A 12,057-nucleotide genomic window follows, 5' to 3' on the forward strand; every position below is an offset into this window, starting at 1 on the left:
TGAAACAATTTTTTTTAAAAAAAGAATAAAATCCCTGCTTCTCTCAGAAAATAAGATATGTGCCCTATAATTGTGACCTGTGACAGGTCAGACGTATCCTATAAAGATTTGCAGAATACTAATAAACTTTATGAATACATGCATGCAAAGGAAAATCAAGAGAGGGAGAAGGTGGGGATGGTTAATGGGTACAAAAAAATAGAAACAATGAATAAGACCCACTATTTGACAGCACAATAAGGAGACAATCGTTAATAAGAACTTAATTGTGTATTTTTAAATAACTTAAAGAATGTAACTGGATTGTTTGTAACTCAAAGGATAAATGTTTGAGAGGATGGATACCCCGTTCTCCGTGATGTGCTTATTTCACATTGCACGCCTGTGTCAAAACATCTCATGTACCCCGTAAATATATACACCTACTATGTGTCAACAAAAGTTTTTTTTTAAAAAATTAAAAAAGAAAATCAAGAGAGATTATTTTGTGTTCTGGTCGTGAATTTCGGTAAACTTACTTTTTCACAAAAATAACTGTGAAAATCTTCAAATAACTCAGACTTCACCTCAATTAATTCATTATCAGTTTACTGCTTCTCTACTATAGAAATGCATCTTGTATCCTTAATTCTTCACCTATAAATTGGGATTTTAAAAGTATGTCAAGCACTTTTTAATAAATGTCAGCTGGTATTCGTAGATCTAACATTTTGTAAAGGCCTACTGTGTTCCAGGCACTAAGCTAAGGCAATAAAGGTTTAGTTATTTTATAGTAGCTTCTACCAAAGAAAAAGGTTTTATAAAGAGATTTGCAAGTTTACAATACTGTATCTAACCTAAAGGTTTATATGGAGTAAATTATGTAATTGTAAATGCTAAATTTGTATTAAACATTGCAGCTGATTAAAATAATTTGTCGGCCGGGCGCTGTGGCTCACACCTGTAATCCTAGCACTTTGGGAGGCCGAGGCGGGCGCATCACGAGGCCAGGAGATCGACACCATCCTGGCTAACACGGTGAAACCCCATCTCTACTAAAAATACAAAAAATTAGCCAGGTGTGGTGGTGGGTGCCTGTAGTCCCAGTGGGGCAGCTGAGGCACGAGAATGGCGTGAACCCGGGAACCGGAGCTTGCAGTGAGCCGAAATTGCGCCACTGTACTCCAGCCTGGGCGACACAGCGGGACTCTGTCTCAAAAAATAATAAAATAAAATAAAATAAAATAATTTGTCTTCTTAGAATTCTCTGCTCCCTCTTGCAGCCTCTCCTTCCCTCCCCTGACCCCACCATACCAACAAGACCTCATTCATTTGTTAGGTTTTGTATTCCACATTAACTTTTTATATACAGCTAGAAATATTCCAAAAACTAACCTGGAAAATGATCCTCAAACACAAACAATGCTTTGATGATGCTCAACTTTCCTTTTTAATAGCCAGAGGTTTACGAAAGATGAGGCATTGGCAGTGAGATCTGTTCATTCTCTTCCTATTCCTGGGTGTCACCAGTATAAATACCACTTCAACTATTACTCAACCAACTATTGCAACTCTGTCTTTGCCTTCTGCATAATACTCCACTATCTCCCTACAGGCTGAATCACTTTCTTTTCCCAGAGAAGTACCACCTATCAGTCAGGGTCCCAGCAAAAAGGAGATGACTCATCCAAATAGCATAATTGAGAAGAATTTCATAAAGGGACTATTTTCAAAAGTGTGGATGAAGTTAAAGGAAACCGGCTGGGTGCAGTGGTTCACACCTGTAATCCCAGCACTTTGGGAGGCCGAGGGTAGTGAATCACGTGAGGTCAGGAGTTTGAGACCAGACGGATCAACATGCTGAAACCCCGTCTCTACTAAAAATACAAAAATTAGCTGGGCATGGTAGCGGGTGCCTGTAATCCCAGCTACTTGGAAGGCTGAGGCAGGAGAATCACTTGAACCCAGGAGGTGGAGGTTGCAGTGAGCCAAAATCGTGCCACTGCTCTCCAGCCTGGGTAGCAGGGTGGAATTCTGTCTCAAAAAAAAAAAAAAAAAAAAAGGAAACCAACAAAGGATGATGAGGCAGCTCAGAGATGGTAAGAGCAGGAAGTTCCAATTACCCCTAAGACTAAGGAAGTGATTTAAGGGAACAGTTACAGAAGCCAGGCAAGAGCTATAATTGTAGGAGAGTTGTCTGATAGGAGATACGGCTTTTGATAGAGGAAACAAAACAACTACTGAAAGTAGGAAAAGAAAACAAATGGATATGTTGTGATTTCTCGTGATTGGATATAGAAATTTTCAAAAGACCATTTGCTCCCACCCTAATAAGAACAAGCAGCCTGGACAATATAGTGAGACCCCATCTCTACTAAAAATTGAAAAAATTAGCTGGGTGTGGTAGTGCAGACCTGTAGTTCCAGCTATCCCAGCTACTCAGGAGCCTGAGGGGGAAGGATTGCTTGAACCCAGGAGATCAAGGCTGCAGTGAGCTGTGATGGTGCCGCAGTACTCCAGCCGGGGTGCAGACCAAGACCCCGTCTCAAGGTAAGTAAGAACGAGCTAGATAAGCTACCAAATCATACTTACAACAAAAAACTATCAAAGAGCTGAGGGGCTAATGGCATCTAAAGGAACTAAAATCCAAGAAGTGATGAGACTTTATTAGAGGAGGAAAAAACACCCATAGTCACTTTCATCTCTTATAGACTGGCTATGGAAGGGAGACACTACCTTTGAGGGGGATAAGGAGAAACTAAATGACTATTTAACCATCTTCTAATGCCCCTGCCTGGACTATGTGACAGTTTATAATCCAGAGCCCCAGCTACAGAATGACTCTGCAACTACTTGCCAGCTGTAACCCATGGGCCTTCTTTTAAAACCGGAAATATAAGCTACAAAGGCTGTGGTCAGGCAAGAGTGCTGCATTAGTTCATTTTCATGCTGCTGAGAAAGATGTACCCGAAACTGGGAAGAAAAAGAGGTTCAATTGGACTTATAGTTCCATGTGTCAGGGGAGGCCTCAGAATCACGGCGGGAGGCGAAAGGCACTTCTTACATAGTGGTGGCAAGAGAAAAATGAGAAAGAAGTAAAAGCAGAAATCCCTGATAAACTCATCAGATCTCATGAGACTTATTCACTATCACGAGAATAGCATGGGAAAGGCCAGCCCCCATGATTCAGTTACCTCCGCTGGGTCCCTCCCACAACATCTGGCAATTCTGGAAGATAGAATTCAAGCTGAGATTTGGGTGAGGACATAGCCAAACCATGTCAAGTGCTAATAGATATTCTTCATCTCCAGCTATTTCAACGTGCATAGGCCTTCCCCAAACGCAAGATAGTGGCTAAAAACTGGGGTTAAGTGAGGAAAAATGAGAAAAATTCCAATAAAGCAATCTGGTTCTTTAACTCCACGGCTAACATAGCAGCAGAAAAGAAAATTCTCTCTATGATACACTGAAAGAGCCCTCCAACGACTGGAACAGAACCGCAGAACAGCAAGAGATCTCACAAGATACAGAAAGCCAAGGATGTGAGTGGAGAGCAAAGACTATTACCCAGCAAACAAAAAAGTAACAGGTTGTAAAACACAGAGAATGTCCCAAGGCTCAGATTGCTGGTGGCTAGGCTGCAAAGCACAAAGAAATCTCTATACCGACTTCCTTTCTGTAAAAGGAAAGTCTTGATCACGTCTTCAAGAATATTTGAAGCCAATAATGAACTGAATATATTAAACCTATAGCAAACCCTAATCCAGCTTAACTATAGTTTAGAAGGACTTAGGCACCCACACCAGCAGCCTGACAGAATAAGGGATGTGCCATTTTCTTCTGGGGGTAAATATTATTTACTTCAGGCTCTATTTTCCTTCAAGGGTAAAAGGCCACATTTTGGAAGAGCGTATGTGATGAGACATACTGTGGTGTCTTTAGAAAATAAAATCTGCCATAGGCAATGTCCTTATTTCATATTATGCCTCCATGTTGCTCCTTTGATGAAAAACTGCTTTTTTTAAGTGAAAAAAAAGAATGGGACACTGGACTACAGTTATATTAGAGTTATACTGGAGACTAAGCTATGAGATTATGTATATTTCTGAGTGGAAGGAGAGCTTTTATTTTATTTTATTTTGAGATGGAGTTTCACTCTTGTTGCCCAGGTTGGATTGCAATGGCATTATCTTGGCTCGCTGCAACCTCCACCTCCCGGGTTCAAGCAATTCTCCTGCCTCAGCCTCCCAAGTAGCTGAGAGTACAGATGCGTGCCACCAAGCCCTGCTAATTTTTTGTATTTTTAGTAGAGATGCGGTTTCACCATGTTGGCCAGGCTGGTCTGGAACTCCTGACCCCAGATGATCCACCCACCTTGGCCTACCAAAGTGCTGGGATTACAGGCGTGAGATGCCGGGCCTGGCCAAGGTTTTATTTTTATACAATAAAGTTGTCTTTATCCACAAAATCAATAGAATGGATAATTGAAATTTATTTCTTAAAAACTGGGTCTTCTAAACTGTTTTAATTTAAGACCTTTAAGATGCAGAGTACCCCTCCAATGATTAGAAGAGATACAAGATGGAAATAAAGATTTTATTACTTACTGGATACCTGACATGCCTGGAGGCCACACACACAGATATCCGGGAGTCTGAGCAGGGAGAGAGATGGAGGCCTGTGGGCAAATGCCCTTATTGGTTCCGGCGGTTTCCCTTGAGGAGTTTTAATTAGTGAGTTCATAACAAGCAGGCACGACTTCCAGGAGGTCACACAGTGACTGACAGGCGGTCACTGTGGCATGTCTGCACAGTCCATGCAGGGTGTGAGGCTCAGCGGGCCAGTCAGGCAGGCTGCATCTATTAATAGCAGTCCCACTGGGAGGTGGTCACCAGGAAGAAGCTGTATAAGGCAGATGTCTGGATTGGCCACATTGAGAAACTGGGAATGTGTAGAACTGGAAACTGAGCTCTGCTTCTGATATGAGTCCAACTTCAAAATACAGGCCGTGGCAGCATAAAATTTTAACGTATACTACATAAGCAAACTATTTTTAACAATTTTCAACTAGGAATAACAAAGACAAACATCCATTTTACATATACTTTCTTAGTCTCTGAATAAATCTTTAATATGAGATGACCTTCTAACAATTTAGGAGATCGGTACACTCCTTCCTCCTCCTCTTCCTCCTCTTTTCCCCCTCTTCCTCCTTTCCTCCTTCTTCTCCCCTTCCTCCCCTCCTCCTTCTCTTCCTCTTCCTTCTTCTTCTTCCTGCTCATTTAATACGTTTTTGAGGTTGGGCATGGTAATTCACACCTTTAATCCCAGTGCTTTGGGAGGGATCCAAGGTGGGTGGATCGCCTGAGATCAGGAGTTCCAGACCAGCCTGGCCAACATGCTGAAAACCCGTCTCTACTAAGAATACAAAAAATTAGCAGGGTGTGGTGGTGGGCACCTGTAATCCCAGCTACTCAGGAGGCTGAGGCAGGAGAATCGCTTGAACCCAGGAGGTGGAGGTTGCAGTGAGCCAAGGTAGTGCCATTGCGCTCCAGCCTGGGTAACAAGAGCAAAACTCTTCTCCAAAAAAAAAAAGTAATAAATAATATAAAAATAATAAAATACATATATATATACATTTTTAAAAATATATATACATATATATACAGGTTTTTGAGTCAGGGCAATGAGAGAATTCTTGTGCATTGGTCCAGATCTTCTGAGAAGTAGGTGCCAAAACTGGGTTAGATGTGCAAGCAATTAATTAGGAGAAATGTCCATGAGGAGAAATAGGAAGGGAGCTCTTGGAGGCTGGGAGAGCTAAAAGACCACAATGCAGGTTTGACTTCTATGAAGGAGAGAGAGAAGAAGAGAAGAGAAGAAAGGAAGGGGAGAGAGAGGAAGGAAGAAAGGGTCTATGACTGCAGTGCAGTTTTAAGGAGATTTGGCAAGGCCAACTGGGAGTCCAAGCCAGATGTCAGAGAAATCCCACATGCTCTCCTGGAATGACCCTGTCTTAGTGTCCCTGCCACACTGTCACAGGCTGGAAATATCAGCACAAATGCTGTGATGGATTTCAGAGCATAACATGGGACTGGCTTCATTTATGCTCCTCATAATAGATCTTAGAAGTACATTTTCTTGAAAAATAATTCTGATTACATTTTTTCCCTGTATTCTACAAAGATTTCTCTAGTCACATTTCAAGCCATCTTTCAGTTTTGAAGTCTTCATCATTTTATCGGGGAAGAAAATTCTCTCACTTCACTGGGTAATCAATTTCAGATTTTAACAATTCTTCCTTTTTTTTTTTGAAACAGGGTCTTGCCCTGTCCCCCAGGCTGGAGTGCAGTGGTATGATCTCGGCTCACTGCAACTTCTGCCTCCCAGGTTTAAGCGATCCTCCTGCCTAGTTGGGATTATAGGCACACGCCACCATGCCCAGCTAATTTTTGTATTTTTAGTAGAGACAGGTATCACCACTTTGGCCAGGCTGGTCTTGAACTCCTGATCTCAGTTGATCGGCCCATCTCCGCCTCCCAAAGTGCTGGGATTATAGGCATGAGCCACCACACCTGGCCAGATTTTAACAATTCTTATTGTAAAACTCTTTTCACGGTTAAGGTTTAGCTTGACATTAACTCGAATTTGTGAAATTCTTATTATTCAAACATAAGGTCAACATTTATTTTTAAAGAATTCAACATGACAGTCAGGTGCAGTGCCACATGCCTGTAGTCCTGATTAATCAGAGGGCTGAGGTGGGAGGATCACTTGAGCCCAGAAGTTTGAACCCAGCCTGGGCAACATAGTGAGACCCTTTCTCTAAAAAACAAACACAAACAAAAAAAAATCCCAAATATTATTCAATCCTTTTCAGACAAGACCATAGGAGGAAAAAATAATAATAATAATTGAACACTAGGATCTGATTGTCCCCAATAAATCCTAAGCAAAATTACTCCTAAACTGTTATACAGCACTGTTACCTAGCCTACCAAAATACTTTCCTGACTTCTCTGAAATATAAACATGAATTAGATAAATTTATAATTGCTTATCTAATTGTTTATCATAGATAAGTTATAGTCACATAAAATATCAGTGGTATAGTTAATTTAAATTGCTTCAATTGTAGTCCACATTGCTATTGCTAAACTTCAGTGTAATATTTCCTTAGCCAATAAAATATTATTATTAAATAAATTGTGACAATTTAAAAAACATCAGTCAATGATTTTAAGTGGATTGATTCGGTTAAATTATTTCTAATGACAAATAGATTTTTTATTACATTTTTTTTTCCATTTTTCCTCTGATTCTTCTGCTTCCTAAGCAAACAAAGAAAAGAACTGAAAACGTTCCCTTGTAATGATTTGCAATCTTTCGGATTGAACGAAGCATGGGCAGGGAGCTTCTTGGCTGACAATGAGACAAAGAAGCTGATCAACAACAGAAGTCTCTCTCCTTCTAAGTCTATCCCTTGCTATATTTTCTCTGTGTTATCTTACTCTTTTTAATGTATTGCCAAACATTAGCAATTAAATGCAACACATTCATTGCTCCTACAATAATATTAAGTCTCCCTTTTGCTGTGCAGGATGTATCCCTGTTCATACCAGAGGACTTCAAACCAGAATTCAATTTCAGAAAATGTTTTTCTTCCAACCACAAATTAAATGTGAAGTTTTTTCTGGCTTTTACCAGCCAGATGTTGAATGTAAATTCTTTTTTTCTTTCTCCTTCATATGATCAAGAGTAAAACATACATATCTATTTGACCATCTGGTTAGATTATATTAGCACTAACATCTCAATTCTAAATTTCTAGAAGTGAGTATTTTTAGTGGTATATTTAGCTACTACAGTATTACATATAATTCCAGAGCCTAAAGAGCAAATCCAGCTCGAAAACCAGACAAATCCAGCCTGGCCACTGACAACCTGCCTTCAGTGAGGGGGACAATCAGCTTTAATGACTGAATAATCCATCTACTCTTTGCCTCTTTATTCTCTGCATCCTCCCTTTCCACTGGTCTTTTACTCACTTTTGGATTCTGAGGCTTGAATCTGTTTCCATTTTGAATATTGTGGGCCAATGTGTTGTGTCCAAGGGCCACTTCAATAGATGCACGTTGTTTGTCTCTGAGAGCTAATAATGCTGATGGTGACAGGAGGCAGGCAAATGCCTAAGAAGATATGGGAGGGTCCCCGGTGAAACCCAACCTTCAAGCCAAAGACAGTTTAAGCCTAGCTAAAAGTCCGGAGTAAATCCACAGACCAGATTGAGAACCTGTCTTCCTATTTGGCGTGCTTTCCTCTGATTGATCTCCACCCTTCACCTATTTTACATATGCCTACCCTTTCTGAATTTGTTTTCTCCCCTGCTGTGCCCACCTTTGAGTAGTGCCTTTGCTTTAGGCTTGCTCTACATACTCACAAACCAATCAGTACACACTCCCCTATTCTGAGGCCATAGAAGTCCTGGCCTCAGCCACATTGGGAGAGAAATCACCCGACTGTGGGGGTGGGACCACCTCACTTCCCCTCTCCACTGGGAGCTGTTTCATTGCTCAATAAAATTATTTTCTGCCCATCTTCACCCTTCAATTGTCAGTGTATCCTCATTCTTCTTGGACGTGTGACAAATGCTCAGGAGCCACCAAACATGGGTACAAGCTATAGCACAGGTGGGCCAAGTGGGTGGGGTGCCTCCAGTGGCAGGCCTGGGCCTGAACAAGGCCCAGGTGAGGGGAGAGGGGCGGGGCTGGGCCCGGTGGCTCATGCCTGTAATCCCAGCACTTTGGAAGGCCAAGGTTGGTGGATCACGAGGTCAGGAGATTGAGACTAGCCTGGCTAACACGGTGAAACCCTGTCCCTACTAAAAATACAAAAAATTAGCTAGGCGTGGTGGCAGGTGCCTGTAGTCCCAGCTACTCGTGAAGCTGAGACAGGAGAACGGCGTGAACCCAAGAGGCGGAGGTTGCAGTGAGCCGAGAAAGCGCCACTGTACTCCAGCCTGGGAGACAGAGCAAGTCTCTGTCACAAAAAAAAAAAAAAAAAAAAAGAGGGGAGAGGGCCATCAAAAGTTGTGGAGGTCCCTGGTTGACAAAGTGGCCAAGAAAAATCCTGCATCAATACTGCCTCAATTAATACACATAAATCAGAGAGTAATAGGTAAGAACGAACAGGGGAAAGTGCAATTCAAGTGGCCAGCTGAGTTTATTTAAATAAGCTGTCATTGTGTTTAAGAAAATGGAAGTAACCTTGGCGTTTATAAGAGTGATTACATGTTCTTAAATGTTATAAAAACATCTTTCTGTCTCTTATCTATGAAGAATTTCTGAGCCCTAAAAGGGAGATTGATCAGTCTAATGCAGCTCCTGGTGTACTGGCAATCCTCCAAAATGGAAACAACTCAAATCTTCATTAATACTAGAAATGGATAACTAAATCATGGTACATTCACATAACAGAAACCTATCCAATACTAGAAACAAACAAACAAACAAACAAAATACAGCTACAGCAACAATATGAATGTGCCTTACAAAGACAGAGTTGAGTAAAAGACACCAGAAGTACAAAAATATATATTGTATGATTCTCTTTACAGAACAAAAACATATAAACTTACAGTGTTTAGGGATGAATGTTAAAGAGTGACATTATAAATAAAAGTGAGGGCCAGATAATCATAAAAGTCAGGGGAGTCACGCATTTCAGGGGTCCAGGGGTGGGAAAATAGTAATTGGAAAGGACCACAGGGTCTGAATCCCTGCATGTTGATAATGTACCCAGATGATTACTTTATGATTAAGCTATAAAAGAGACCAGAGAATGTAAGATAAATACTTATAGCCTAATGTACCAGTAATCTGAGTTTTAGATTATATAATGTTATCATAGAAAAAATTAGTAAAACCATCTGTGTACTTTTTCAAACTTAATTTCTTACACACATTTTTCTTTAGAACAGTAGCTGTTTATTAAAGAATGCAGATGGTGAGGTGACGTTTCTCATTTCACTTCAAAGGACTTTGCATATTGGCTGTTACTGTCAAAATGTACCAGTTGTGTGTTCATGATATTTCTGACAAAGTCTACTAGATACAACCTATGGCAAAGACACAGAGGTTTTGGAAATAAAAGTGTGTCAGAGTTAAGTCATATCCTGTTTACACAAGTGCAACTACACTGGAACACATTGTTTAGTACTTTCCTGAAATAAGGTGAATGGTTGAAATGTTTAAAGCCGTATACACCAGTCAGAAAATATTTTTATTCTCTCTCTTTTGATCAAGGGTTTCACAGTGTATTAAATGCTACACTGTTGGAAATTATTTCCTGCTAGAAGTTTGAGGGCTTTTGGCTGTTAAATTTTATCTTCCAGTGGTGTAGAAAGGTCCAACGCCATTCTTTGTACGCGGTGATTTGGGTTTGGTTTTATTATTATTATTTTTTTCCTTCCCTTTGGAAGTTTGTAGAATCTTGACTTCGATTGCAGTGTTCTGAAAATTTGCTGAAGCTCTTTCAGAAAAAGAATACAAAGTACAAAGTACAAAATTTGGTACAAATGTGAATATTTACATTTCAAAACAGCAAATTATAAATATTCAAAACAAATGATATAATTATATATACCACAAGCCTCCTTCACAAAATCCTGAAAAATATTATATAGTTTGTACTAATTAACTGCCTTGCAATATGCAAATCGCTCTATAATACATTTTTTCCTACCTTTTTTTTTTCTTTTTTTTCTTTCTAAGACAGGGTCTCACTCTGTCTCCCAGGCTGCCGTGACAAGATCATGGTCACGGCTCACTGCAACCTCAACCTTCTGGACTCAAGTGACCCTTCTAGCTCAGCCTCTTGAGTAGTGGAACTACAGGGACGTTCCACAATGCCAGGTAATTTTTTGATGTTTTTTCAGAAATTTTGCCCAGGCTGCTCACCACATTGCCCAGGTTGGTCTCGAACTCCTGGGCTTAAGCGATCCACCTTCCTCAGCTTCCCAAAGTGCTGGGATTACAGGCATGAGCCACCACGCCCAGCATTTAATACCTTTTTGGCTGCTTACTTTTTCATATCTTCTTCGTATGACAATAGTTTTGTAATATTTTCCAGAGAGAATAGAAAAATAATTAAGTCTTTCCTCTAGCATGGTTAATTAAAGCTATTTATTATCAATAATTTACGTTAACTGTTTTCTTCTTTACAACTTATAGTCACAATTCATTATTAGTCATACTATATAACTTCGCGGAAATTCTTTGTCTCAATTATTTATAACTATATAATACATTACCCCCAAATTTAGCAGCTTAAAATGCTAACCATATTATTATACCTCTGGATTTTGTAGGTAAGGAATTTGAGCAGGGCTTGGAGGGCCAATTCTGCCCCTATGGTGTCAACAGGGTCACTCTGTGGTGTTCAGGTGACACTCAGGCTGGTCTGGAGGGTCCAGCCTCACATGCTGGGGTTCAGCTGGGATGTTCTCCCTCTCCATACAGCCTCAGGACCTCTCCATGTGGTTTCTCCAGCAAGGTTGTTGGACTTCTTACACAGTGGCTCACTGTGCTGAGACAAAGTAGAAGCTGCCAGTACTCTTAAAGACAGGCCTCAGCACTGGCATTGGGTCACTTCTGCTGTACTCTTTTGGGCGAAGCAGTCACAGGCCAGCACAGGTCCAAGGAGAGAGGAAATAGACTCAACCTCTTGGTAGGAGTTGTAGCAAAGATTTTGTGGCCAGTGATTCAGTTGTAGTTATCTACTGCTACCTAGCAAACTACTCTCAAAACACAGGATCTTAAAACTACAATTTATTATCATCTTTCACAATTTTGTGGATTGCCTGGACTCAGTTCAGTGTTTCTCACTTGAGGTTCCTCATTCTGCTCCAGTTAGTTGGAAGCAGGGGTTAGAGTCCTCTGAAGGCTCTAATGGGCTGGACATAGAAGATGGCCTTCTTACCACTTCTCTGGAGCCTCAGCTGGGATGGCTGAAATAGCTGGGGTATACTGGCCTTCTCTACATAATTGGCTTAACCTTCCTCATCGCGTGACAATCTCA

This window comes from Macaca mulatta, chromosome 3 (genome assembly GCF_049350105.2).
Source record: "Macaca mulatta isolate MMU2019108-1 chromosome 3, T2T-MMU8v2.0, whole genome shotgun sequence".
In the NCBI taxonomy this organism is placed as follows: domain Eukaryota; kingdom Metazoa; phylum Chordata; class Mammalia; order Primates; family Cercopithecidae; genus Macaca; species Macaca mulatta.